This window comes from Agelaius tricolor, unplaced genomic scaffold (genome assembly GCF_023055355.1).
Source record: "Agelaius tricolor isolate 1412-34295 unplaced genomic scaffold, bAgeTri1.0.p SCAF_11, whole genome shotgun sequence".
In the NCBI taxonomy this organism is placed as follows: Eukaryota; Metazoa; Chordata; class Aves; order Passeriformes; family Icteridae; genus Agelaius; species Agelaius tricolor.
The window spans coordinates 10,781,039-10,807,256 of record NW_027269271.1 but is presented as its reverse complement, the minus strand read 5'-3'; the positions used below and the strand labels follow the sequence as shown (position 1 = coordinate 10,807,256).

At 37.3% G+C, this 26,218-nt stretch overlaps 1 long non-coding RNA gene across 4 annotated transcripts in view; it reads right to left on the bottom strand.

The window, feature by feature from the left end:
* LOC139594261 (uncharacterized) overlaps positions 1-26,218 on the bottom strand; it is a 122,307-nt gene that overhangs the window by 10,365 nt on the left and 85,724 nt on the right. For 2 of the 4 annotated variants that reach the window (XR_011680564.1, XR_011680565.1), the window contains exons 2-4: positions 5,520-5,674; positions 2,862-2,974; positions 1,083-1,195 (exon numbers count right to left, since the gene is read on the bottom strand). This is a non-coding gene — a long non-coding RNA (uncharacterized lncRNA). Of the gene's footprint in view, positions 1-695; positions 1,196-2,861; positions 2,975-5,519; positions 5,675-26,218 lie in introns of those variants that run through there. The other 2 variants (XR_011680562.1, XR_011680563.1) reach the window with 2 other exon arrangements.

The following is a 26,218-nucleotide window of genomic DNA, read 5'->3' as shown; positions in this document are numbered from 1 at the left end:
GATTGAGCCCACCAAAGTGAATGAAAAGACTTTTTTTTTTTTTTTTTAGCCACTGTATTTTGGATCAAATGTTCAATCAAGTTTGCTGATTTAGCCCTGGGGATGCCTGATTCATATATACAGGCAGATGTAGAACCTATATTATTGTACAAGCTTCTGGAATAAGAAGGAAGGTATTCACAGCTGAAAGCTGCAGTCTTTCTATCAGCTCTGGGGATGCTAAAACTGCAGAGCCAAGGCTCCCCATCCTGCCTATGGTTTGCTTCTGGCTTTATCTTGATTTATATCAACATTTGTGAAGCATTATTAATGTCACAAGAGGCAGACCTGTCAACTAGAATAACACTCTCGGAAAATTTGCTCCCACCTACTTTCCCTTTCAGGTTCATCAGATCTGGCATTTGTGTCTGGAGTTAGCCAACCATAGATAAGAAACATGAGAAAAACACTTTGTCATTAATTACAGAGGCAAACAACAACAGCTAAGGACGAGGAGGTTGGGTAAAACCAACAATCCTTCACAGAAGCCCCCTGTATTCATCTGCTAACTCCAATCACAGCTGAAAGTAGATTGCAGGGCTTTTGTATGACATTGGAAAGGCAAGATAAGTAGCAGAGTATGGTTTGTATCCTAACATTATTCCCCCTGCAAAATCAATACTCCCGTATATGGTGTTAGGCATTTTCCAGGGGAGATGCAGGGAGTCCCGCAGGGGAAGCCTGGCACATGCAGCAATGTTTGCAAGGTCAAGACCCTGTTCTTTTAACATATTCCACCAAGGTTAATGTGCTACTATTGTACGAGATCCACGACAAGGCCAATGAATCACTGGAATCCTTCTCAAACCCCAGCTGCACAGAAAAGCACATTTAAGGCACAAACCAGTTATAGTGATGTATATCTTCTAGAATAATTTTTTTTTTTTTTTTTGTGAGGAGGTATTGTGAAAGGCTGAAACCCATATATGTACCTCCAAGTAATCCATAAGCACTGCATTTGTAAAAAACCCTGGAAGATCTGAATTTACATGAATAATTAGTGATAAAACAGCTGGGATATTTTTAGAGACAAAGCTACTTACTGGAATGTTGGTTTTGTGGCCACCTTGAGCTGGGATAAGCCAGTTTTCCTGGGGGTGATTTATCATGGCAGAGATGGTACTTCCTATTCTTAGTAGTTGCCTCCCTATGAGAACTATAAAAACAAATTTATCAATTGATTTTAACAGCACTGCAATTAGATATTGATTTATTGGCACTCAGGGGTAGTGATAAACCAGATATCAAGAAAATGTCCTTCCATGCAACTAAATTGAAGCTGGAAAACTGTGATCTAGAAGTAATCCAGATTCCACAATATCGAAACCTATGCTCTTGCTCTTCATATTTAAATATATAGCAACAAGATAGAGGTTCTAGGTTTTTTTAAATTATTATTATTTTGATAGAAAGAGTCCTTGGATACAGGATCCTCAAAGAGAAAAAAAATTAGACAGGGAAAGCAAATGAGTCATAAGGGCATGATTTCATTTGGAACAGGTCATGCAAGATTAGTACCCTGGGCTGCCCAAAGCTAAAATTTAACTATCATAACTGTGAGCATCAGGTTTGAAAAGGATGAATGTGTGAGAAAGCGCAGGAGGGGGTTTCTTTCATTTTCTCTGCTTTTGGGAAGAGGGATGTGTGAGGAGAATACAAATCCACTGATTCATACCTATCTATTAGTCATACCTCTGTTGTGCTGGTTGCTTATTCTGTAGACATCCTCTGTTGTATAAATAAGGTGCAATGCCGCAGGGCTTAATATAGTATGTCTTTATACCTTTGTTTTTCTAGTTTTGTTTCCAACCCCTGATCATTCTGCACTTTCTTTCACATACTTTGAATTCAGCTAAAGAATTTTGTAACACAAAATTTGTAATTCTTTGTAATTCAACTAAAGAATATTTTAACACAAAAAGTTTGTGTCATTTACTAGTACTTTCCAACGAAGAATTGTTGGATTTTTAACCACTATGGCAATTCATTACCTAAAAAAAGGATCATCTTCTTTACCATGTTGAACAGCAAAAATATTTTCAATGAATGCGACATTTGAGGAAATACAGAGATATCTTTTAAAAACAATCTATTGTATGGACAGGTGTTTATTTCCAAAACAGGACAGAAAAAACAGGCGGAGAAAAAACAGGCAGAGAAAAGAAAAGGAGAAAAGGAGAGAGAGCAAGAGAGAGAGAGAGCAAGAGAAGTAGAATATCGCACGTTGACTAACACAAAGCAGAATGATTTTAAAAAACAAATTTTAACAATTTTTTCCCCTTTGAACAACCAGTTGAAGGAAAAGTATTGGCTTGGCTGCAGTTTTTGATGTAAAATCATCATTTTGAATATGCTAAAAGATATACCATGTGAGCTTCAAAGAAAATACTGGAGAGAAGCATACAGGAAAAAATTAAAAACTTCCTTGCAGGGATTTCTAATCTCTGTACATATATTATTTAAAGCTTTGCAAAAGACTAGTTTGCAGTGCTGAATAATTATTTTGCATGTACTTGTTCAAATATTCCCTCTTCTGTTTGCTTGTGTTTTCTATTTTGATTTGCTAGCAATTCTTTTTGAGTAAAAAGGAAAATTATATGCACTTTTTCAACCTAAAATGGAGAACTGACCATAACATTGGTATTTTTATCTATCTGTTTGTACCATATGAATGCAGAAAAAATTTGACAATTTAAAGAGCCAAGCTCACAGTTAAAAACTCATTAGTGATATGTGATTTGACAAGGAAGAGGTTTAACAGGGATATGTGATTGCACATGCATTGGCTTTCACATTTCAAGTCAAGGGTACAATAACCTCACCTGATGTGGTTTTGAACTTATCAGTTGTGACTGGTGGAGAAATGCAATGCTGGTGACTTCACCTCCAACAGACACTGAGCTTTCCTGACTCCAGTACACTCCACTCTTTTAACCTTGACAAGAAAATAGGGAAGCAAGAGAGTTAAAAAGATAATTTGCTTCTGGAAGTTAAAGATCTTTTTTTCCTAGTAAAAACGTGGGGGACAGGTATTGTTTGGGGTTTTTTTTCAGATTCTAATGAAACCTCAAAATTGGTCTTGCATAAATACCACCAACGAATATTTCTCCAAAGCAAAACACATAAAATTCAGAACCTGCTCTTCAAGGGAAATTCGCCCTAGCTTCATTTGGATATTTGTCCCAATACAAGTCAACAGTCATTATTTAGGATTTAGCTCAGTAAACATTCACCTGATGACCAAGCAGGCCATCTTCCTGTGTCAGTTTTATGGGCACAACCATAACATGCTGATAAATAGTATCATCATATTCTTGGTTTTATCTAGTTAAAGGGAAAAATGAGTTCCCAGGAGTTCCCTGGCTGGGAGACACATGTAAATCCCCCTCTCTTCTATGAATACTGCCCAGTTAGAGCCTGCTGGATCTGGAAGCAAGAGTAACCATCTAAACATCTGTGGGATCAACACAGACCCTCTCAGTTACTAATATGAAGTAGACCTGAAACCTAAAAAGCTTCCAACATCATCCCTTAGAGAAGGAGATGTCACAAATTTGGCCAGACCATGACAGCAGCAGCAGCATGACACTCATTTGACCCTTTGTCAGGCACCAAGCTTCTCTTTTTGAAACAAAAGACACATCTCTGCTGTGTTTGTCTGATATCTTTGCTGTGTTTAGTGATTGCTACAGAAATTGCCTATGCATTAATTCACCATGCCTCAGCCTGGTTATGGCCATTGCATGCAAACCTAATCATCTCCTGCAGTTCTCATTCTAGAGGGAGGAGAATAAATGGCTTTGTTTGTTTAGTTTTTCTGGATTTCTGTATATAGTTTTTCCAAAAAAATTTGCTCTCCCTCATGGCAAGAGCACCTGATCTTTGCGTCTATCTCACAGAACATTCTTTGATATATTGTCTTGGCTAGAGGCATTCAACTCTCTGCCTGTTTTGCTTGTCTATTTTAAAAATAAAAGGTGTTCCTAGTCTTTTAATTCTGGTAACATTAATTCAAGTCTGTGTCAAGCACGAGTCATTGACAGAATAAAGTAAATGTGTCACAGTGAGATTACCATGAGCATAAAACAGTGCCCAGCATGAGCTGCTTCCCGTTGCTGTGGGCTCAGATCAAACTACAGGATTATACAGATAGGCCTGGCTTGATACAGGATACAGAGCACCTCTTATTCATCCAACACAAACTAATAGGGAAAAATATGAAGTCTTATTTAATGTTTTCTATGATTCATTTAAATTCTATGTCTTTAGTGGAGCTGGAAAAGTTTCATTTAAGATTGGAGGGTACAGGGTAGAACAGCCCAAGGAGGGTTCCTGTAATATTGAAATGGAACTGAAATACATCAAACCATTGTGGCCTGCAGTATCACCCAGGAAATATTTTAGCCTCATGAAAGCGAGTAGTGATATCTGAAATTCTCCTAAGAGAATATAAGAATACAATTTCAATGAATTAAATTATGAGTAGAGTTATTTAGTATTTGTCCAGTCATTAAACAAGGAAATTTTACGTCTCAGTTCTTCAGCTGAAAAGTTAGGAAAAAAATTTTGAACCCCCCCAAAAAACCAATGATGAAATATCCTACCTATATTTTTTGTTCAATAAATACCAAAGCTTCCTAGTTAACCTTTTCTAAAAAACATGCATTCTTGCTTTTGCAGGTTTTGATTGGCTTTTTCTGTTTTGTTTTGGACATAGTTTTTTATTACTTCTAGATAAGACTATTGAAATCAACAGAAAGAGACCCAATAATAACAAGTTCAATCTGCTGGCATTTCAAAGTAAGCAAAGTAGGCAAAGCTTTAAAACTGGTACTCTGTCATACCAAAACAGCCTCATCTCCTTCTGTGTCCCTTTAAACATCTACACTGAGACTGTTTTCTTCTGACAAAATCACCTGGATTCAAAGGAATTATTAATACAGCTAGATTAGGAAACTTTGTAAACCAACAGTAATCTTCATTATCAGTTGATCTATTTCATGGTTCCAGCAACACATCAGGTGCTTTTGACATGAACTGCAAACTACTAGTCCAGGGATAATAGCTATTGACACTGAAGCTGTGAGTCAGGATGAAAGGGCTTTTGGTGACACACATTTGCAGCTGCAATTCACTCTGTGATAGCTTCTTTCCACAGAGAAAATGCTGTTGGATACATTTAACCTTCCCCTATTCCTAAGGCAAAGAAAAGAAATCAGAGATATTATAATTCAGTTTGATTCTAATCCACACAAAATGAGGAGAAAAAAAATCCATTATAATTAGAACCTATAATTAGTTAGTTTTCTTTGAGCTGAATTTGCAGGGAATAAAACAATAAAAAGCAATTCCTATCATAATCACACCACACCATGATAAGAAATGTACCCCTAGATAAAGACATTAGACCTGTGACTCTGAACTCTGTCATTTATATCATTAAGTTTCCTTGCAGTTTCATATGTTAGCAAAATACCTACCTTTGAAAGTAAGCCTAGCAAAACACACAAGTACACTGAGACAGAAGAGGAAAGTTTGCATGTGGCAAAACATTCAATGGAAAGGAGACACTGAGTAACTCCATCCTGTGATTTGGCAGGTTGGTGGGAGGATTTTAAAAATATCCCCAGCCTACCTATAGAAAAAAAGAGAAAAGTATGATTTTAAGAATTCATGCAATACCTTCCCATTTTGGATCAAATTCTCCCTCAGCACACTAACTCCTTGGATTCTGTAGCACCTATATTGCCTACCAGACAGGCTTTAGGCAGTTTTTGGTCATCATGTGATGTTATTCCATACTGCAGAGAAATAGCTAATGAAAAATGACCAGTAAATTTCCAGTTCTTGTGCTTCACTTCTGTATTTCAAAGGTTTTTTTCTAACTGACTCCAGTACAGAACAAAATGGTGTTCAGAAGCAATGGCACAAGAAACTATCACTGCTCATTAACTGCTTGGGTCATTATGGAGGATTCCCTATGCTACTGAAAGAGAAACCCACACAGACTAATCTGATTTTATCGCCTGACTATAGAAAAGAGGAAATTCAATTCAACAACTAATTTTGAAAAATTACTTTTTTTCAAAACTTATCTTCTGTTTTATTTGTACTAAGGAATGGAGAACACTTCTAAATTTAAGTTTATTAGAAAACGTTTGAAGAAGGCAGTTATTTTTTTACAGCTTCCTAATGTGTATTGGATGATTGTATATTGTAATACTGATACCATTTAAGACCAAGGGGATTAAAAGAACTACTAAGAACATCATAAGATAAAACATAATAATTTGCTAAAAATAAAGGCCTTTTTCCTCATGCCCTCAGAGACTATTCTAATTTTGTGGGGGGTTTTCTTTCCATTTTCTCATATGTTTATAATTTCTTACTTCTCTAAATATATATACATTTTCAAAGAAGTTAAGTATCAGTATGAGACTTTTCAAAATACAGAGGTTTTGTAGAAAGTATCAGGCAGGGAGCAAAGGTCCTGTATTTTCTGATCAAACTCAGTGTCAGACCTTTCACTAACTTCACAAATGATCAAGTTCCATTTTCTTACTTGTCTGTCATCTGAGTGGTAGACTGATCCAAGTAGCAAAGTTGTTAGCACCATATGGCTCTTTGGATAATACAGCACACTCACTTTGAAGTTTGTTATCTTCAGTAACAGGTTTAGACCCAAATTCTTAAATATACACAGGCTGTGCTCATCCTACTATTGTGTCCAGTTTTTCATTTATTATTCCACTAGGTTCCTGTAAAACAACTTTTTGCAAGACTTAATTTCTCTAAACCAAAAAATCTGAACCCATTAAACCAAAGTCTTTAGGACTTGAGATTCAGAACTTGTGACTGTTGAAAAAAGAATGTGGTGAGCTACACTTATAGAAGTAGGAAACAAACACATCAAGTCACACTTATACTTGAACCAAAATATATATTTTGGTTTCCAAATGCCAAATACTGACAATATTCACTACTCTACTTTATCACCCATTCCAGCTCATATGAATGCAGAATTCAGTACTCCAAGACCCATGAAATGCAAACAAAGTGCACACAAAGGAAAATGAGAGCATTACCATACTCAATAGTGTTTCTTTCAAAATGTTTGATTAAATAAAGTTTTCCTTGATGATTTTGATTTTTTTTTATTTACATAATATACTCTGAACTACTCCCTTGTTCCAACACTGATATATCTAGAAATTTATAGAGAGTGAAACAACCATACCACATAAATCAGAGATATTTGCTTACTTCATTTGTCTTAGAGCACTTCTCTTCCCTAACTTTAGGAAAAGGCTGGACCTTCATGAGGCAATTATCCTGAGAGAGAACATGCTCCCATAAGGCAGCAAAGAAAGGAAAGGTATTCTTTGGATACCATTAAATTATCAAATCAGTAACTTGGTGACCCAGATAAGGCTCTATATAAATGTGTCACCCATATTAAGTCTGTCACCTAGCTGGACAAGGGCAGTATTGCCAATACCGAATACTGTCAGAGTCAAAAAACTCAAAAAAGCCAGGAAATTCCATATTAATCTGGTCTTATTTTAGACTACTATGGGAAAAGTCATTCACACAAAGGAATATTTTTCTAGCCAAATCACTGCTGCTTGAAAATATGGAAAACAGGGAAGATAAAGAAGGCTGATGAAATGTGCGTATTGTGCAATTCCCTTCTTGCTTAGCCTTAGATAAGATCAAATATTGAATCCTACCTTTAAATAGACATGAAATATTGCAGGCAACAACAAATACAGGAGCATTAGCATATGGTCCAATAATATTTATCATAATTTTTACTATTCAAGTTTACTGTTCAAAGTTTGAATGCATCCAAGCAGAGCCTTCACCTGAGGTGCACAGAGGAGCCCTGGCTCTGTGCCAACTCATAAGCACGAGGCCTTATTCCTGGATGAGTCCTTCATCCTTCATCCAATTCAAGGAACTCCAGCTGACCTGGGGCTCTCTGGGGCTGTGTGGCATAAGCAGGGGACTGGTTAGCAAAGAGTAACCAGACCCACTTGCTGGGGAAGAGCACTGCAAGCATCTCTGACAGAAACCCAACAGCATCAAGGATAATCTCCTTTGCAGTAAAAAGTTTTGAAGGAAAGTAGAGGATAACAAATTCATAGGAATTAATAATTTAAAACCTAGGATGTTGTGAATTCTCTTCTTCAGCTGCTGAACTTTATAGTTTTCTGTATACTCAGAGCAATTCTTTTTAAATTCAGATTACATATTTCCACTAGGGTCCAGATTCTGAAGTGCTTATTCAGAAATTGGTTTAGGTAAAAGTCCTACTGAAGCTAGTGGGGCTTTGATTTCAATTGAAACTGCATAAATACTGAGTGAAGACTTCTGGATTTCATCCTCTAGAGTAATAGACTGTGTAAACTAGAAAGAATGATTGGAAGGTCTAGTAAGGAACCAGCACATTCTTTTAAGTAATTAATATTTTTCTTATGAAAACACTAATCATTATGATGCCTGTGACAATTTCCAGGGACAAATAAAAGAGAATACCTATTTAATTTCTAAATACTTTGAAATTGAGATCTTAATTCATAAGACTGTCTTGCTGTTGTATCAGTGAATGCCCATTATACAGTCTCATCCTTTTATATTTGTGGATAAACCAATTTAGTATTCCTACACCTCTGTAAATTAACATATAAGCACTCATTGACTATATTACTAAAACTTTCAGCTTCAGATAAATATGCAAACAACTTCACTAATGAGGAAACAATGCAAAAATCCCATTTTGTTTTTCTGAAAAACCATCTCAAAAAATAACTTGTGGCTGAGACAGGTTCTGAATCCAAAAATCACTGATCCCCACAACAACACACAGAGATCTAAACTAAAATTCCTTAGGTGGTTTATAGTACTAGCAGGTATGCATAGATAGTGATCTGTTATGTATTAGCTCAACAGAAAAAATATACATGTCAATATTCATCATAAGGTCTTTCAAAAAATACTAATACAAACTCCTGGTACTCTGACATATGCCATGCTAATTGTACAAGTGTTAGAAAAATGGCCAAGTTGTACAGAAGTTATTCACATGGATAGCAGATGCTGTCTGTAGAAGGGTTATTAGTATGAGTTATTTATCCAGGTTCTAAAATGTCAATCTGACTCTCTCTATGTGTTAGTACACAGCAAGTTACTTTATTTACATTAAATATGAAGTATAATACAAAGTATTATATTTACATAAAGCAGAGCATCTCTGGCAAACTGTTAGGCAAGTAGGTGGGAGGATGATTATTCTAGATATATAAAGGGTATGAAACTCAGGGACATATGGTGGTTGCCCCATGATTCAATAAAACACAGCAAAGCCAACACTTGATAGAACAAGACCTTGACTAAGAAAAATTCTCCTTAATGATCAACATTTTCATCAGTAAGTTTTTCTCCATTCTTCTCTTTTTTAAATTTACCATCATGTTTCTCTTTCTAGAAATTTTAAAATATCTCTGCCGACAGAGAAAACTGAAGTTAAAAGAGAAGCTCAATTCCATTGATTTCAACAAGAAAATGACATTCTTTTCAAACTAGCTTGAATTTAATATTTTTTGATCAACTATAGAAATATTGTTGATATTTATAAATTGGTTTTATATCAAACCAGTTCAAAACTTTAAATTTAATCATAGAGTAAATATGCTTAATCTCCATACTAGCTACAGAAAAAAATTAGAAAAATTCAGATTCTCCTCTGATTATAGCTTTAAGATTCCCAAAAGTAGGTCTTTCCAACAAACAGTTGTAACTCCAAGCGAAATGATTTGCTGGGAGCCATGTAGTACCAAAGATAATTCCTTTCCTTTGCTTTCCCTCGATCTTCTTAAATTCCTTCTACAGAAAGCTTTGTCCCCAGAGCAGGAGAAGGGAACAGCATGATCTAAAAGCTCAGTAGTTTTGCCTGGAACCTCAGTTCACTCATGGTCCATCTCACATGCCCTCTATGGCACTAGATGCAATCTACACAGTCTCCATTCTGCTCTGTATCTACCCAACCCTCAGCAGAGCATTTTTCCACCTCAGAGGGGATTTTTACCCTCACAGAAATCTAGTGCTGTTCCTTACCTAGACATTTCTAATGGAAGTTGTGTGTGAGTTAAACAATCTTGAAATTCTCAAAATGTAAAGAAACACAAGGCCAGGGTCACAGGGCAGCAGTCACAGTGTCCTCCCCCAACAGTGGCTCAACTTCTGTGGTCAGGGATCAGCCTGAGTGCAGGGTGGGGGCCAAAGAGCTTGGAGTGATTGTTCAAGGAGTTGTGAAATGTATCAAACAGAATTAGATCCTCAGAAAAAAAATGACTGAGCGGTCAGTGTGATCTTACAGGGCAAAAACCATAACTCCCAGATCTCAGACAAGAGTGTGCCTCTTTTATCCCCAACATCCAGGAATACTGACAAGCACAGATTTTGAATGGTATCCCATGACACATGATGTTAAATCTGGGATCAAACATCAACAAGAGTATGGTTTTATGTAAATCTTTCAACTAAATTAGTCTTTTTTCCTCATACCCAAATATTATAATATTTTCAAAGTTTTTTATTAATATATAACATGACTTGCTAACATGCTACCACATATCATATTTTAAAGATTATGTCATAGGTATAACAAATGTAAAAAAATTTTGCTTGCTTGCTTTCTGAAAAGGATGAGCTTGAAGGAACCTCCCTGCTGTAAGTACAATAGCTGTTATCTTTTCCTGTATCTTTTATTGATCTGTGGATATGGGTAAAAGAAAGCTATTTTAAAAAGACAATGTGACCAAATACATGTTTGCTTTTCTTATTTTGTCAGTAATTCAGAAATGTAATTTCAATAATTTCCATTTACAAGAAATGCCTACTTTCCAGTAGGACTGTGGCTTTACAGCTCAGCTCTGATATCTACATCCTTCTCAAACCTGTGCATTCATTGACAGATATGCTTACCAAAACAGTACTGACCTTACCTGTGTGTGCATATTTAAGACCAAAACCACTATAATTAGCTTTTATTTAAGAATACTTTGTTAGGGAACAGAACTAAGAACAATTTTTTTCAGGTCTTCATAATGGATTTGTCTGGTAAAACAATAATCAAAATCCTTTCCATCCAACATGACACTTCAAAACTTAGTCAACAATATTATAGGCAAGTTACTACTTAGTAAAAAATTCTTCCCAGTGCTGAGATCACCTCAGCATAGAGAGCAGAGAACCATCACAAACATTCTCACAATTGCCTCAGCTGTAACCTCATACTTGGGTCTATGAGGAGCTGGGTATAGGCTGGAGAGCACCAGAACATTTTCCTGTCCAATCATCCCCTCTCTGCTCCTCCCCAGCTCACTGTGCTCTAGCCTACCAGAGAAGCTGGTATTACTTTTGTGACAGAAGAGGAAAAATTATAGTGTTATCAAAATCAATAAATTAAGAAATACTAACCATTTTAATAATTTAGCTAAGTATTTTGAAGTATTATTATTTTTCAATATGTCAAAATATTGCTCCCATAATGCGGTACAAAGGCAGCAATCAACCATAACAAGCACTTGTTTGGATGTCCTTGTTCAGTTTTCAACACTACTCTAGTTCACCTTACCTTGAAAGCATTGTAAATATTTGAAGGAAAGTTGGCATGCAAAAATACAGCACAAAGATTTCTGATTCTAAAGTAAATGTTAATTGCCCAAAATCATAAAGTGTTGAAGCATTTCAACTCCAACTCTTCCTGAAGCAATTAAAGAATTTTCATTTAGTTTTGCAATAACTCCATGAGGCCTTTCTCTTTTCACATAAGCAGCAAAAGACTGACCACAGGCTGTCTAGATTTGAACTAAAGCTTCCCAAAATATGGAACCTGTCCCAAAACCAGAACAGGAACCCATTTAATAAGAGATGTCTTTCAGGTTACTTAGCATTAGCCCTTCTCTACACATCATTCAATTATTCTCATCAGCATCTTTACTCATTTTAACTGCATGAAAACTTAAGGACCTGACAGTTTGTGACAGGACCCCAGCTTGGCCTCAGGTTTCCATTAGACCTGCCTGGACTTCCTAACTTCACAGCAGATGATCAAAAAGTTTTTAAACTCAGCATAGGAAGATGTTTTTAAAACATATCTCCAAATGGAGAAAAGCCAAAGAGGCTGGGCTGAACAGGGAAAGGTGAAGTGATCGGAGCCCAGGGGCACAGAAGCAGAAGGGGTTTGTCTGCTGGGCTTTCAGGTCTCTGGGCTGCTCTCAGGCATTCCCCTCACTCCAGAGCCTGCTCAGACCCCCATGGACACTCTCAGAAGCTGCAGTTCCCAGCTCCTTGCTGACAACTCCCTGTGGATAACTGTGGGCACAGCATTTCTCCTGCCCAATGCCATCCCTCAGCCACCCATGTAGCTGAAACTAAGGCAAGAGCCAGGGGGAAAAGCCATAACATGATGATGTTCACTTGCCTGTTTTGGCATCCAGAAGGGTAGCAGCAGGTGCCAGGACTGCTCAGCTCCCCTTCCAGGTCATGCCAACAGCCCAGGCTTTCACCTTTCTGGCTGCTAGGTTTGGCAGTGCTCCAGGCTCAGCCTCAAGTGACCTCCCAAGCTTGGACAAGAAGGTGGCAGAGACCCCAGTGCCACCTTTCACTAATGCCACACACAGGCTGGGCACCCAGGGCTGGGAGGTGCAGGGTGGGTGGGGAGCACGAGCCAGGCACCAGCAGCACCCAGGGAGGCTGTGGCTACTCAGGGAGATGCAGCCTCAGCAGAGCTGTGCACAGACCTCAGCTCCCCCAGCATGGGGCACCTCAAGAAGATGCACTCACAGGGAGGTTACAAAATCCTGCTCAACACAGCCATGGGCACTGGGTACTTGGATGGGGAACCTACAAGTCCCTCTCACCAAGCAGCTGCCACTGAAAACCCAAGTTCAGGAGGTGAACCAGGGCACTTGAGCTGGAGCCAGGGTGACCCCAGGGTTCTCCTGGCACCAAGTTCTCTAGGCAAGGGAAGAACTCAGCAGCCCTGTTCTAAAACTGACTCTCCTGAACTGTGTTAAAAGAGGCAATCCCAAAACTTACCGCAGAATCAAAGCCATAGTAAAATCTTTCATAGCATTATACATTTTCCTCCTAGAGCATTCATTTTACAATGTCCACATATGCTTTTCAGCAGCATAAAGCAGATAAAAAGACTAATCTTTTTATCCTTCAAATACAGCTAGTTCTTGCCACCTAACTGCAATAATTAATTTGAAATTACATTTTATGTCCTGTGTCTATAGTTTACCAGTGCTGAAGATTTCAAACAAGACCAAAATAGAGAGGTGGATGAGAGCTGTTTTGTAGTGTACGTTTTCAAGCATTAATAGTATCATTTGCATGCTAAAGAAATGAAATTTTGATTTTGAAGAGGCCACTAAGGATTAATTTAATGATTTGGATAGAGTTTAGGCTGCTTTGCAGTGGGAGTGAAGGTTAAAAGGTATATCTTGATAAATATTTAAAATCTTCAAACTTTTTGGTGTAGAGCCAAGTGATTCGAAGTCCACTGCTCTGTTACCTATATAGAAAAATTTTAACTTACTTGAAATTTATACTTCTGATCTATAAATCCTGAGGTGTTGTACATGACTGACTTTTTATGTAGTGTAGTGATTTATAACAACATTTTAAACTTTCCCTTGGTGCTTTTTCAACACCCTTATCTAATTCCCCAAGACTTGATGTTCTCATGGAGAAGAGATAAAAGGTTTCTGTTTCCAGTAGGGTCTCCTCCCTTTCAGTTCAGGATGCAGACCCAGCAATAACTAAATGGAGCTGTTGAACAGCTCATTCCAGCAGCTCACAGAAAAAAAAAAATTATTAACTTATGGTAAATAAACATTTTTTGAGTGCTGTATACATTGATTAGTTGACATCTGGTATTCCCCTCACACACTGTCAAAACACAGAGCCAGTCCATATGCAAGAAAGGTTTGGCGGCAAAGAACATTTTGTAGAGCATCAGCTTTCTTTTTCTATCAGATGAATTCTCCTTTCCCTATAAATGATACATTACAAGAAATCTGTTCAAAACACAACTAAACTGAGTCATCTTTGTAAATATCTCTGTAGGACATCATTAGTTTATAAGGAGCATAAAAGTTATACACACAAGCAATAAGTATAAGCAAAACTATGCAATGATCTCATAACAGGAAGGGCAAGACCATCTAGTCTTTCAGGAAAAATACTGGAGGGACAACAGCCCCCCCCCCTCCCCCCCAAAAAAAAACCAAACAAAAAACCTGCCTGCTACAGCTGATTTGCACCACAGACAGACATTACTGATAATGCTGGTATTGATGCTCATGTGCTCCAGGTGCATAGATCCACTGTCTGCTCAATAATTCTTAGCTGTTTTCAGGTGGTACCTTTCTTGACCCTTACCATCTCGGACACACTTTTTCAGACTTTGATATTTTAATGATGTTTCATTTAGAGGGTAGATTTTTTTTTAAGCTAAGATTTCTACAATTTAGTCTTCTAGTTTTTTAATCTATGTGCAGAAGCTCAAGGTAATTCTCTGACAATGTATAGCTCTGTACTTGGGAGTTTCAATGGGTTCAGTTCAATGGGTGAACCCTGCAGGGCACCCTGCTGGGGAGGGCACCAATGAGCTATTTGTAGGGGAAAGTGCCTCTTCCAGCAATAACATCAGAAACACAAACTGAATCTGTCCCTTTAGGAAATACTGCCCTATGTGATTAAAAACTTGTGAACATAGCCCCAACAAGAGTTTCAAATCTAGAAAATTTTTCACAGTTCAAAGGTAAGACTTTGCTGTTTTTCAGATGCTTTAGAAAACCCATCTGGGTGCATACCTACCTCTTCTAAAAGTAGTTCTCTGGTCTTTCCACCCCCAAAGTAGCATAAAAATATACTGTCATATGAAACCAAAGCATGAGAACATGAGATTGTATATATTATGCTGATGAATATTCTATATTAAGTATTATAAGCTTAATACATAATAGTAACAAGATATTTATAGGGTGATCGTAAACATTAATCAATACCAACAGAGCATCTGAAATTTGCTATTGAATTCCAGGGCACAGTGTGTCCATGTAAACTCCCAAATGCTGATTTTCATAAATTTCTGCTCTCAGCAGCAAAGACAAAGGTGATGGATTATCCCTCTGTGACGGGAACCCACTGGGAGCCGTGGCTTTGGCATATGCTTAACTGGAACAATCGTGATGCTTTAGAATTATCTTCAAAATCCGTCAGAAATTAAGATCATTTAACTTCAACATTTTTATTCTTACTATAACTTCAGTTTTACTTCTGGTAATATATTCTGAGAGGACTTTTACAAAGAAAAAGGTTTTGATTATACAGTTTATCATATCAAGGAAACTCAGGACATAATTACAGTCATTAATTATCAGTAATTAATTTTAAATAGTTTCCTGTTCTTTATTAAAGAGGTACTGTTGTAACACTGTATGTTTCTTTCTTCTAATGCAATTGATTTTGACTGTCTTGTCATTAAAATGCATATTTCTAGAATTATTACCCAAAAATGAAACTCTTTCTTTCAAAAGAAAAAATGCAACCAACCATTCTGATTGCCAGAATCTGAATCAGCTACAATATGCTGTATGTTATAACTTGATGAAGTCCACGAGCCAGGAGCTGCAACAAATAGAAACACAAGCTGAGTCATGAGAGAGGGCTGAAGTAAGTGGTTTAAGAATCCTTTACTTTCAAAAAAAATTAAGCCTACTTCTAATTTCCTGACTAAAGCCATTATGATTTGTAGATGGATGGCAGAGCTGGCTTGTAAAGCCAGGGTGATTTGTAGATAGATGGCAGATCTGGCTTGATATTAAATACATCAGGGAGGAAATTAGGTTGGAAAAATCAATGGCTGGTTATGAATACTAAAATCAAAATACAACTTTTGGGGAATAGAGACAGGAGGCAAGCTTCCAAAACTGCCCTATTAAGGACTTTTGGACCTAGACTTGTCTGTATTTAAACAGCCAGAGAAGTATGCCTGCTCCTATCTTTGGCAGAGCCAGCAGCATTGTCCACTGGTTATTTAAATTAATTCCAAATGTGCAATTCCTTTAAAATATAAATTCACTTTAATAAACAGATATACCAAAATTAGATCTGTCTTTGTACTTATAAGAACTGAAAGTAGGAATAGTGTTGTTAATCCCAGGTATTATTTAGCAGATAAAGTAAAACTAACTATTGGATCAGTAACATCAGACAAAATATATGGAAAAATGGCACACCAGAAGACTCATCAAACTACCTCATGTGTACAACAGCAAAGCATTACTGCATTGTGTTGAGACTGCCAGAAACATGCTGGCCCTGCTACAACTGTTGTGTACTGTAAATGTGTGTTACAGTAATCTAATTTGGTTAGCAATACCTGGATTTGTAAAGTGCAGTTTGTGCTCAGCAGCTGGTAGAGATGCACTCACCTGACCCCAAAAGGCCCACAGAGTAAAGCAGAATATGAGCTAAGGCATTCCATGAGGTAAAACTGTGACCAGCTCCAGGGAGGTAAGTCTTATTCCAAATTGTCCTTGCCTGCTTTAGAAAATGAAGTAAAACCACCCAAATTGCTGGTAACAATTACCTCAGACACAAGGATATGATTAAGCCTCCAGCAGCAAATTAGATTCTGGATTAGTGGGGGAAACCCTCCCCTTTCTCCCTCCTCCCCAAGTGTTTCTCACAGAAAGTGAAGCCTCTCTGTCTTTCTCACTCACTGTCTCTAAATATGCATTCCCTCTTCCAAATTTTAAAACCCACCCTGCACCACATCTTCTGAGAGACCCCTAAGTTTATTGAACTTCTGATCCGTTCCAGTACTCAAAGGACATAAAAGGAATCAAGAAACCAACACTCAACTCTGTGTTACTCAACCTCTCTAAGTGCAAAGCTCATTGCAGAAATTGAATGCATCATCACAAGGATTCAGAATCACCAAGCATTCAGCTACACATGACAACTCGTAACAATAATGTTAGAAACTGAGAAAAAAAAAGTGGAATCTGTCATATCTGAAATATTGTGTCTATATTCAGCCTTAGCATTTCATTTTTGTTGCAAAACAGTATTTTGCAAATGTGTTTTTAAATGACTGTATACTGTGGTTATTTCTGTTAAAATATGCTCAAAGCTCTGTATCATTTACGATGAATGCATTACTGCCTCCATGAGAACACAGATTCATGCATGTTGTGATGACTAAAAATAATCAACAATATTTACCAAGTCCAACTAAATGTTGGTTTGAAAAGCATAGGGTAATAAAATGTCAAAGACCAAGACCTGTTGCTCTTATGAAATAAACCTTACATAAAAATGTGGATTTACTGTTCTGCAAAACATAGATCTGTGCCTGTATGCCAGAAAACAGCTTCCCATTTATAATCACTTGTTTGTACAAAAAGATTTTGTCAAGCTTTTGAATTCATTTGACAGACTGATTGTCGAATGATATATTCTTTAACTGAAATTGATTCGCTGAAATCTATCACATTCATACAATCATGTAATCAGCTCAAGAGATGAGTTTTCCTTCATCTTTCATCATAATGTTCAACAAAAAAAAAGTTGCAAAGCCAAAATTAGATCAGACATGTTAAAACTTATAGAAACTCCAAATCTTAAAAAATCCCAACTAAATATATAGATAACTCCCAGATAATTAGGATAGACAATGGTTAGTACTTTGAATTTGTTGTGGCAAATTCTGCTTGGATTTATGTATGAAAAGAAGTATAGAAACACTACAAAATAAATTCAAAGCGTTTGATTCCAATATTCCTTGTGCAAACTAAAGTAGTCATTATAGGAAGACTGACTTAGGTTAAATGGGAAGGGAAAACACACTACGAGATTCCATTTCCATCACTAAAAGCTCCAACTCAGTAAAATCAGTTTACCAGGCAAAGCATAGCACCCAGTACACCAGAACACTAAGAAGCAATGAAGCACAATAGTGTGGGCCTTGCAGAAACTCTCCATTTCCATTTTCTGTTCTTTCTTTAGAGAATCATAAAAACGATAAAGCAATGTTTCAAACCCACACCTGGAAGACATTTCAAGCAGCCCTCTACTGTTCTGCTGGGCCCCACCATCAGTCCTGACAGGTTTCAGTTCTGCAAGTCATTGCTGCCACTCCACAACTGACAAAGGCAATCATGTCCCACATCAAGACTCATTTTTGCACCAACAGTAATCATCCTCATTCCCAAAATCAGTTTTTCTTGCAGAAATCTGTAATTATTTCCTGTCCTATTCATTGTGGAGATGGAGAAGGGTTCATTCCCTTTGGGTTTGCAGCAGTATTTTATATCCTTGAAGAGATGTCCCCCTTCAGTCTTCACCAATTCTTTCTTTTTTTTTTTTTTGTAAAGCTTCTATATCTATACCACAGATCTCTTTCCTTCTCTGCAGAATCTCCCTTATTGTCTGTATCAGTCTTGAGTTGCAGTGTGCAAACAACCACACTGCAGCTGAGGCTTGCTCAGGAGCTCACAGAAGTTTACCTCACTCAGCTGGCAGGGTGCACTGCTGTGTGTATCAGTCTCACAGCCTCATCAGGATCACATCCCTAGAGTGCTTATGACAATTCTTTTCAGCCATGGCAAAACTAGCAAATTTGCCACTTTAGACAAACTAGAGAGGTCATGATCCACTGGAAGCCCACCACTGCTTCCTGCAGACCTTGATACCCAGCTGTTCTAGCTTTCCCTCCTGCAGAGCATAACCATCAGACTTCATCCATCATCTTCAGAGTATTTCTCCCATTTTTCAATATAATTTTGGGATTCCATTTCCATCCTCCAACACATCCAAATTTTCTCCTAGATGTGTTCCAGATTTAAAAAGCTGTCACCCTATTCAGTCTTCCAGCTCATTCATTACAAAAATGAGTAAATGCACACAGAAAATAACCAGACCCAAGACAATTAACTGAACAGCACTGTTCAACCATTTTGCCCTCCATTTTGAATCTGGACCACCCAGCAACACTCTGGGTTTGGATTTCCAAGTAACTTGAACTACATTGTGCTCCCCCAGAGTATACTAAAACTATTTTCCTTAAAGGATCTGCTAAATCATTGTAACTTTTTTTTCAATTTGACCAGCCTTTCAGAAAAAGTACTTTAGGAATTTTCTGTGACAGTTGAAAACCATCTTTGTGAAATACCTTGGTTCCTTTACTGCAAATTTTGGAGTTTTTTTGTTTGCCTGGGAGTCTATGGTTGTTTCTGCTCTGGGAGGTAAGAACCTTTCCAGAGATCAGAGATGCTATAATTTTTTGGCTCTCCTTATTCAAACTACTAGTCATTTAAAAACTAATCATCTAGAATGTACGTAGCAGGTACAATCAAATCTAAAAAATTATATGTCCCCAAAATCTTTGTTCTGTATTATTAACCAAAAGAAGAGACAATTTGATTTGAACAATGTGACTGATTTCTTCCCTACTGCACCCCTTCCCCAGCTCAGCCACTTCAGCCCCTCTCTCAGCACCACCACGTGCCTTGGGCTACCCTGTCCCCTGCTCACCAGCAGCTTCACTCAGGCCTTAAAGCTGGCACTTCATAGTGAACATCCCACCAATAGTGCTCATCATGGCTCTTCTTTCTAGCTGTCACCCAAGGATCAGAGCTTTTCCATCCTCCTTGATCTCTGGCTTGGAAGGAGCATAGACAGATTTCATACATAGAGCCATGCCTCTTTCCTTGAAGGACACTTTTTTCCTTTTTTTTTTTTCAAGTTTTTGTCTTTGTTGAATAAGTTCTTCAAGTATTAGTATAGCTGTCACATAAATTACTTCATAAAACCAAAAATTCTCTACTTTGTATAGGCCTAACAAAGACATCAAAGTTGATCTAAAAACTTTCCTACCATTATTCTCTGTTTCTTTGAGCTTATCATTAAAAATATATAAAATTTCTGATTTTTGACTCCAGCCAAGAAGCAACACCACTTACTTGCAGATTCTTATCATCCCTTCATAGACCTTTATTTAAAACCCTGCACTGGTGTGAGGAAGTTCATGAACATTGATGTAATTTCCAAGCTGAACCAAGGGATGGTGCTCCAGCAGAAAAGCAAGTAAAAATAAAGATTTTAAGATGAAACATTATGTTTAATTCATCAGTAACTTTACCTGGTTACTCGTTATTTGTTACTTCTTTCTGCTTTATCAAACCTGACATATGCATGAAAGAAAAATACTATAACCCACAGAAATAAGACAAAGTTAGAAGGAACTCAGTGGTCAGAATTCCCAAGCACCCCGTGCATTTTAAGACTCCTTTAGAAGTCACACCAGCATGATGTTATTTACATCACTTCTGCATTTAGTTAATCACTGTAGGAATTCATTACATCCCTTTTTTGTTAAAAGCAGAGGAAGAATAGGAAATATTATGTTCAGAAAAAAGTTTCCAAAGTGTGAATATATTTGCTTATTGACTGAAAAAGGAGGTTTTCATATATAAGGCATATAAAAAAATTTATTGACAGTAAGTAGTTAGGACAAAAATATTGATTCAGTGCACCACAAGCAAGTTTAACCTCCTACCACATTACACTACCACAATGCCTGTAAATACATATGTGATAAGCTCTGTGCACAAATTATTTTCTCCTTACTTTTATCAAGTTTTTTTAAGGAAAGACCATAATGGAATAATTATGTTATTGGTTGAAACAACAATTTCACCTAGTTCAGAGACTCCACAGATGGAGCCAAGATGGATGTCAGACTTTTAATAGAAACTCATGGACAGAAAACCCCATCTTAAAAGGTTTCAAGCAGAAAGTTGTCTTCTTTTCATAAATTGTTAAGTTCAAGACAGGAGAACCACCCCCACACATATTTCCAGTTCTCAAAAGCCCCAAATAAACCTGCCTCAGCCTTCAAATCTTGCAACAGAAAGAGTTTAAAGAAAAATTCTTGTCTTTAATTGACTTGAATCAAAATTTTGAAGAGTAACAGCTTAATTAAGCTTCTGCAACACAGAATTGTCTATTTTGTCTATTATATTTCTAAGTCCATTAATTCCATAGGAAAGAATGCACAGTATATGGAAAAATATAGCAAAACCAACAACATTTTTAAATGAAGTGAGAATGAAATAAAGCATAATTTGTTAATAAGGTAATCCTGAAAGTCTTCACACAGGCAAGGCAAATAGAAGAGCAGAACTTTCTCCATATTCCTATTTAGATTCAAGTCAGAGATTTTTTTTTTTTTTTTTTTTAATAGGAGCATCTTTAGTTTACATATTGCCATTTCCTCACATAAGAAACTGGCATGGGGCTGCTAGAGAAAATATTCATGCCTGAGGCTAAAGAGTGAAGGCAGCAGCCCCAGCATGGAGGCCCTGGACAGGTGATCCGTGCCCTGACTGGCAGAAACACCCCCCAGGGCCCCAAAATCCCAGCCACAGCAGAGCTCCCATCCCCGCATCAGTGTCTCTGCACTGTCCAAAATCAACTTGAGAAGTTCTTAAATTCTGTTCCTTATGGAATTATACTTGCTTGTCAACCAGGAGAGATCACCACCATCCTTTCCACGCTGCTTCCTTTGGGTTTGTTTTGGTTGGGGGTTTTTAGGTAATTGTATTAAAACATAACATATGGGTTATTTAACAAACAAACAACCCTATTATATGGAACAACTGCTCCACAGCTAAAGAGCCAAGAGTTCACACTAGTTTTCTTCTTGTTGTCCTGCTTTGATTAAAAGCTACAACCACTAAATGTGATGATGAAAATCAGAGTAAACCAACAAACCAAACTGAAGCAAATTATGCCAACCTAATTTTCACCAGCTGAGGATATAGCCTCAGTAACTTTTCCTGCTTTAAATAATTAGAGAGGTACCTTATTTATATACACATATTTATCATCCACTTTGTCTGTACTTCATGACCTCAAGTTGTTATATGAAATCCATTTTTTTAGACTATTCTGGTACCATCACTAAAGATGAAAAGTATGACCAGTATTGCCCTGTCTCTTAAAAGCCTATTTAGACAGGTAGACTTTGTGAGCAAAAAGATAATTTATCTGGTAAAAAAATATATATTTTTTTTTCATCTTGCTCCACCCTGTGAAAGACAGACAACATGTGAATCATATATACAAACAGTGGTATTTTTTGGCACAATCACAGCAGGCCTTGAGCTATTTTAACCACACCCCTCATGGGGTAGAGTTGTTTCCCAGCAAGACATTATAAAACAAAACAAGATTATTTTACTGAAATCAACTTCAGTAAAACAGAAAACATTTTGTGTCTCCATGATCCAAAGAACATGGCAGTTTATGAACACTGCAGCCTGCTGTGTCTTGCTCTATCACTGCTTCGAAATCACAATTACTGCCCATCAAAATAGCAATCTGCAGGAGCCCAGAATCTCTGCAATGTCTCATGTCAAGTGCTTTATGCAGCACTTGACAGTGCTCTGGGTTTGATACCTTCCAAGACAGGTGTTTGTTTGAGTAGTGTTGCCTCTTAATTACTCATCCTTTCCCTTCTCTGGATAGATCATAGGGATAGTGGCTTTACCTGACCCTGTCACAGGGTCAGAGAAAGTTTCTGAAACTGAGTCGGGATGCTCTTTAGAGGAAACCTTGGTATTTCACAACAAGTGAATTTCTCCACTGTAGAGGCACACAGCAGCATCTAGAATAGAAGAAAACTGGGCTGTCATTCTTTTGAAGCTTCACAGAAAGCCTACTTCCTTGATTTCCTAGTATAGCAACACAGCAGGGTGACTTGTCTTGCTGTCACCAGCCTGCTCCACTATTTCACCTCTTCTATCCTACAAGCACAAGGTGTCCTCAAAGCTTCCCATGGCCGTGCCGGCGTCCCCAGCACAGTCACTCATCCTCTGGTACATGATGCACTCTGGCACAAGCCCCAAGACTCACGGGAAAAGGACACAGCAAAGGGAGGAGGTGAGGGCTCTGCTCAAAGACAAGGACAACTGAAGAGGCCACATGCAGAATGTCAGACTGCAGCTGAGAAAAGAAACACCTGGAACTCTGCACACCCCTAAATGGAGGAATCAGGGACAAAAGTTGAAGCAAGCCTTAAACAACAGGTTTAAGTGCTTTGTGCTGATTTTTAGGTATGAGTTATCTGTTCCTTGTAGCCAAGGTAAACCACAGATGGGGCCAATTACACCTTTTATCTCTGAATTTGTTACTTTCTTTTCCCCTTACTTCAGTTCCCTCCTGCTGCTTTGGCATATCTGCCTTTAAATCTGATGGATTTCAAGCTAATATTGCCTACTCTCTCCGTTTTGCAGCATTCTGTATTTCATAACTCTGAGCAAACTTTTATATGCTAGAATCTGGTGATTTTGTGAGTAGGTCAACTTTTGATTTACAGGTAATAGGAAAAAGCCTTATAAGTACAGAGAAAAGCTGAAAATACATCCCCTAAAAAGCTAAAAAACTGCATTAGCAAGAACAGGAAGTTTCTTAAAGGTCCTACAAGTTCCAGGGTCGATTTTGAGGTATTTATTAGTTTTTCTTTATGTTTTTCAGTGGCTATATTTTTCTCTGCATAGTCTTCTGCCTCATTTCTGATTCACCCAGCCTCATTTGAAAAAAGCAGATTAAGAGTAGGAAAAACACAAATTGAAGTTTCTTTCCTGTCCTACCCTCTTTTCTATTTTTCAGTTTTGATGGCTTCAAATGTAAGCTCATATGATGCTTTTACACATCCTTCCTAGTCCTATGACAGTAGCGTGTTGTAATGTAAATCACAAATAATTGGCATTTTAATCAGAAACAAACAAGGCAGTCATACTCACATTTTTTTCCAGAATAAGAAAATTTTAAAAAAAGGGGGGCGGAGGGACCTTGCAATAAAAATAAACATTTTGCTGTTTCTGCAATGAGTGCAATTACATGCAGGGATGTTTATTTCACTGGAAAGTAGAGGGTATGTCCTGCCTTGGACTGAAGGACCTGCTGGACTGACCCTGCCAGCTTTCATTTTATGACCTTTACAAAACAGAGGCTCATGAGTGTTACAGTAACTAAGTTTCATCTACTGAAACTACGGAACTTTTTTTTCCACATTCCCCTAGATACAAGGATAAACCAATGATATTACTTGCTAAAGCCACTGGAATCCTCTTTTTACATGAGAAATGTTAATTCTTCTTAAAATTATGCTTTACATGCAGATGAGTTTTCACAGCAGAGTTCATTAATGAGGATGCTTTTTTCTTTTAAGGCAGTTACTGTCAATTGCAAAGTTTCTAAAATTACTTTTGACAACAGTTTTGCATTTTTATTCCGAAGATTGTATATAACATACGGCTGAATGCTGTTTTGGCAGTCATAAAGCATGGGTTCAGATTTCATCATCTCTTTGTAATCACCAACTAATAAAGTCATGATTGTTGTATTCCAAACAAGTCTATTCACACATACACTGTGTGCGTGATTCTGCAAATTCTCTCCTTTGGTACATTTTGGTCCACCTTCAGGGGGAATAACTACTGCTTCCAGAGGAGACATGCTCAGTTTTGCAGAAATGTCATCACCTCCATAATGATCCTGAGGATCAGCCCTGGAATGCCATCCTGCACGTTGGTACATCACAGCATTAATGGGTTCCTCATAATAATTGCTGAGTCTTCAGACTTATTGCTTTTCTTTCAGCTCATTCCCTTCTTATGCCTGGATCCACGTTTGTGCAAAACTGCCCCATTTAGGTCTGGAGCTCATTCCCCTTTGTTTTATTGCCTGTCTTGATAGCACCTGAGTCATTCGTGGTGCCATGCAAACAAGAGATAATAATGCATCACATTCATTTGCTTTGGTAAAACACATGATCCATTCCCCTCATCCCAGATGCAATGATGTGTCCCTGAACAGTTGAAATCATGTGGTTTTGGTTAGATAAACTCTATCAAAGACAGCCAATTACTTCAAGATCTATTTGTGGGAAGCATGCTTTTAATCACAGCTTTTAGAAGCCTAAATGATTGTGTTAAATAATAGACAGAGACAAAAAGCAATATTGATTGCCCAGCCTGATGTAAAAAAGACATTAATCCATTTGAGAATCTGAAGGTCATTACATATTGTTATATATTATACTATGTCACTTTATTTTTTCAAAATATTTAGATGTGTCCACTTTGATATTTACTACAAAAAATAATAAAGACCTGAAAGAACCTTAAGAAGTCATCCCATTTATGCCCCAGAACTTGATACAAAGTCAAGTTTAACTCTTCTGTCCATGCAAGATATTTGCCTGACCTATAATTAAAATGCTGCTATCAAGGGCATTTGATGGCCTCCACCTGTAGCCTCTTTTAGTTCTTAAATATCTATATAATTGATATTTACTTGATCTAAATTGGCTTTTCTTAAAATTGCTTTTTTTGTAGCCTTTTGATTCTTAGAAACTACAAAAACGTCTTCCTCCTGCCTCTCTTTTCTCTGCTAAACAAATATAATAAGTCTTTCTTGTCAAGCATTTTATAAGTCTTGCATGTACTGTGTGATGCATTTTATAAATGTATATTTCGGATCCACTCTGAAATTATAAGAGGGCAATAGTGTGTTTTGAATTTGCTGAAACAAAAGAATTTTTTAATATTCCAATTTTTATTACCTAGACATGTTGTTGCACAATTCTGCAAATCGTTGGCCTTTCTGAGTCAGTACATTCCAATGAAAAACAAAGCAAAAGAAGAAAATAAAATCCACAGGATCTTTTCTCTATTAGCAACATTTAAAAGGCCCAAGCACATCCTCAGATATAGATTATTTACTAAAATTATGTCTTTTTTTTTGCAAGCATTAAAAGTTTGACCTTGCATGAGGCAATAATTGATTCAGACTCATACGTTGCCAAAATTGTTGGTAATAACAGCCCCAGATCTTTGTTTCACTAGTGCTAAATCACATTGCTCTTTCTAAAGGAAATTACCTTTTCTTCCCAACCAGCCCCTTACCAAAGACACTATTGCTTACAAAAGGTTTATACAATTTCCCTCAGATTCAAATTTTGTCATTTCTTCCACAAAAACAAAAGCTTGCTTCTGAGCAGCTTTCTTTCACAAATCTGCATTCTCAC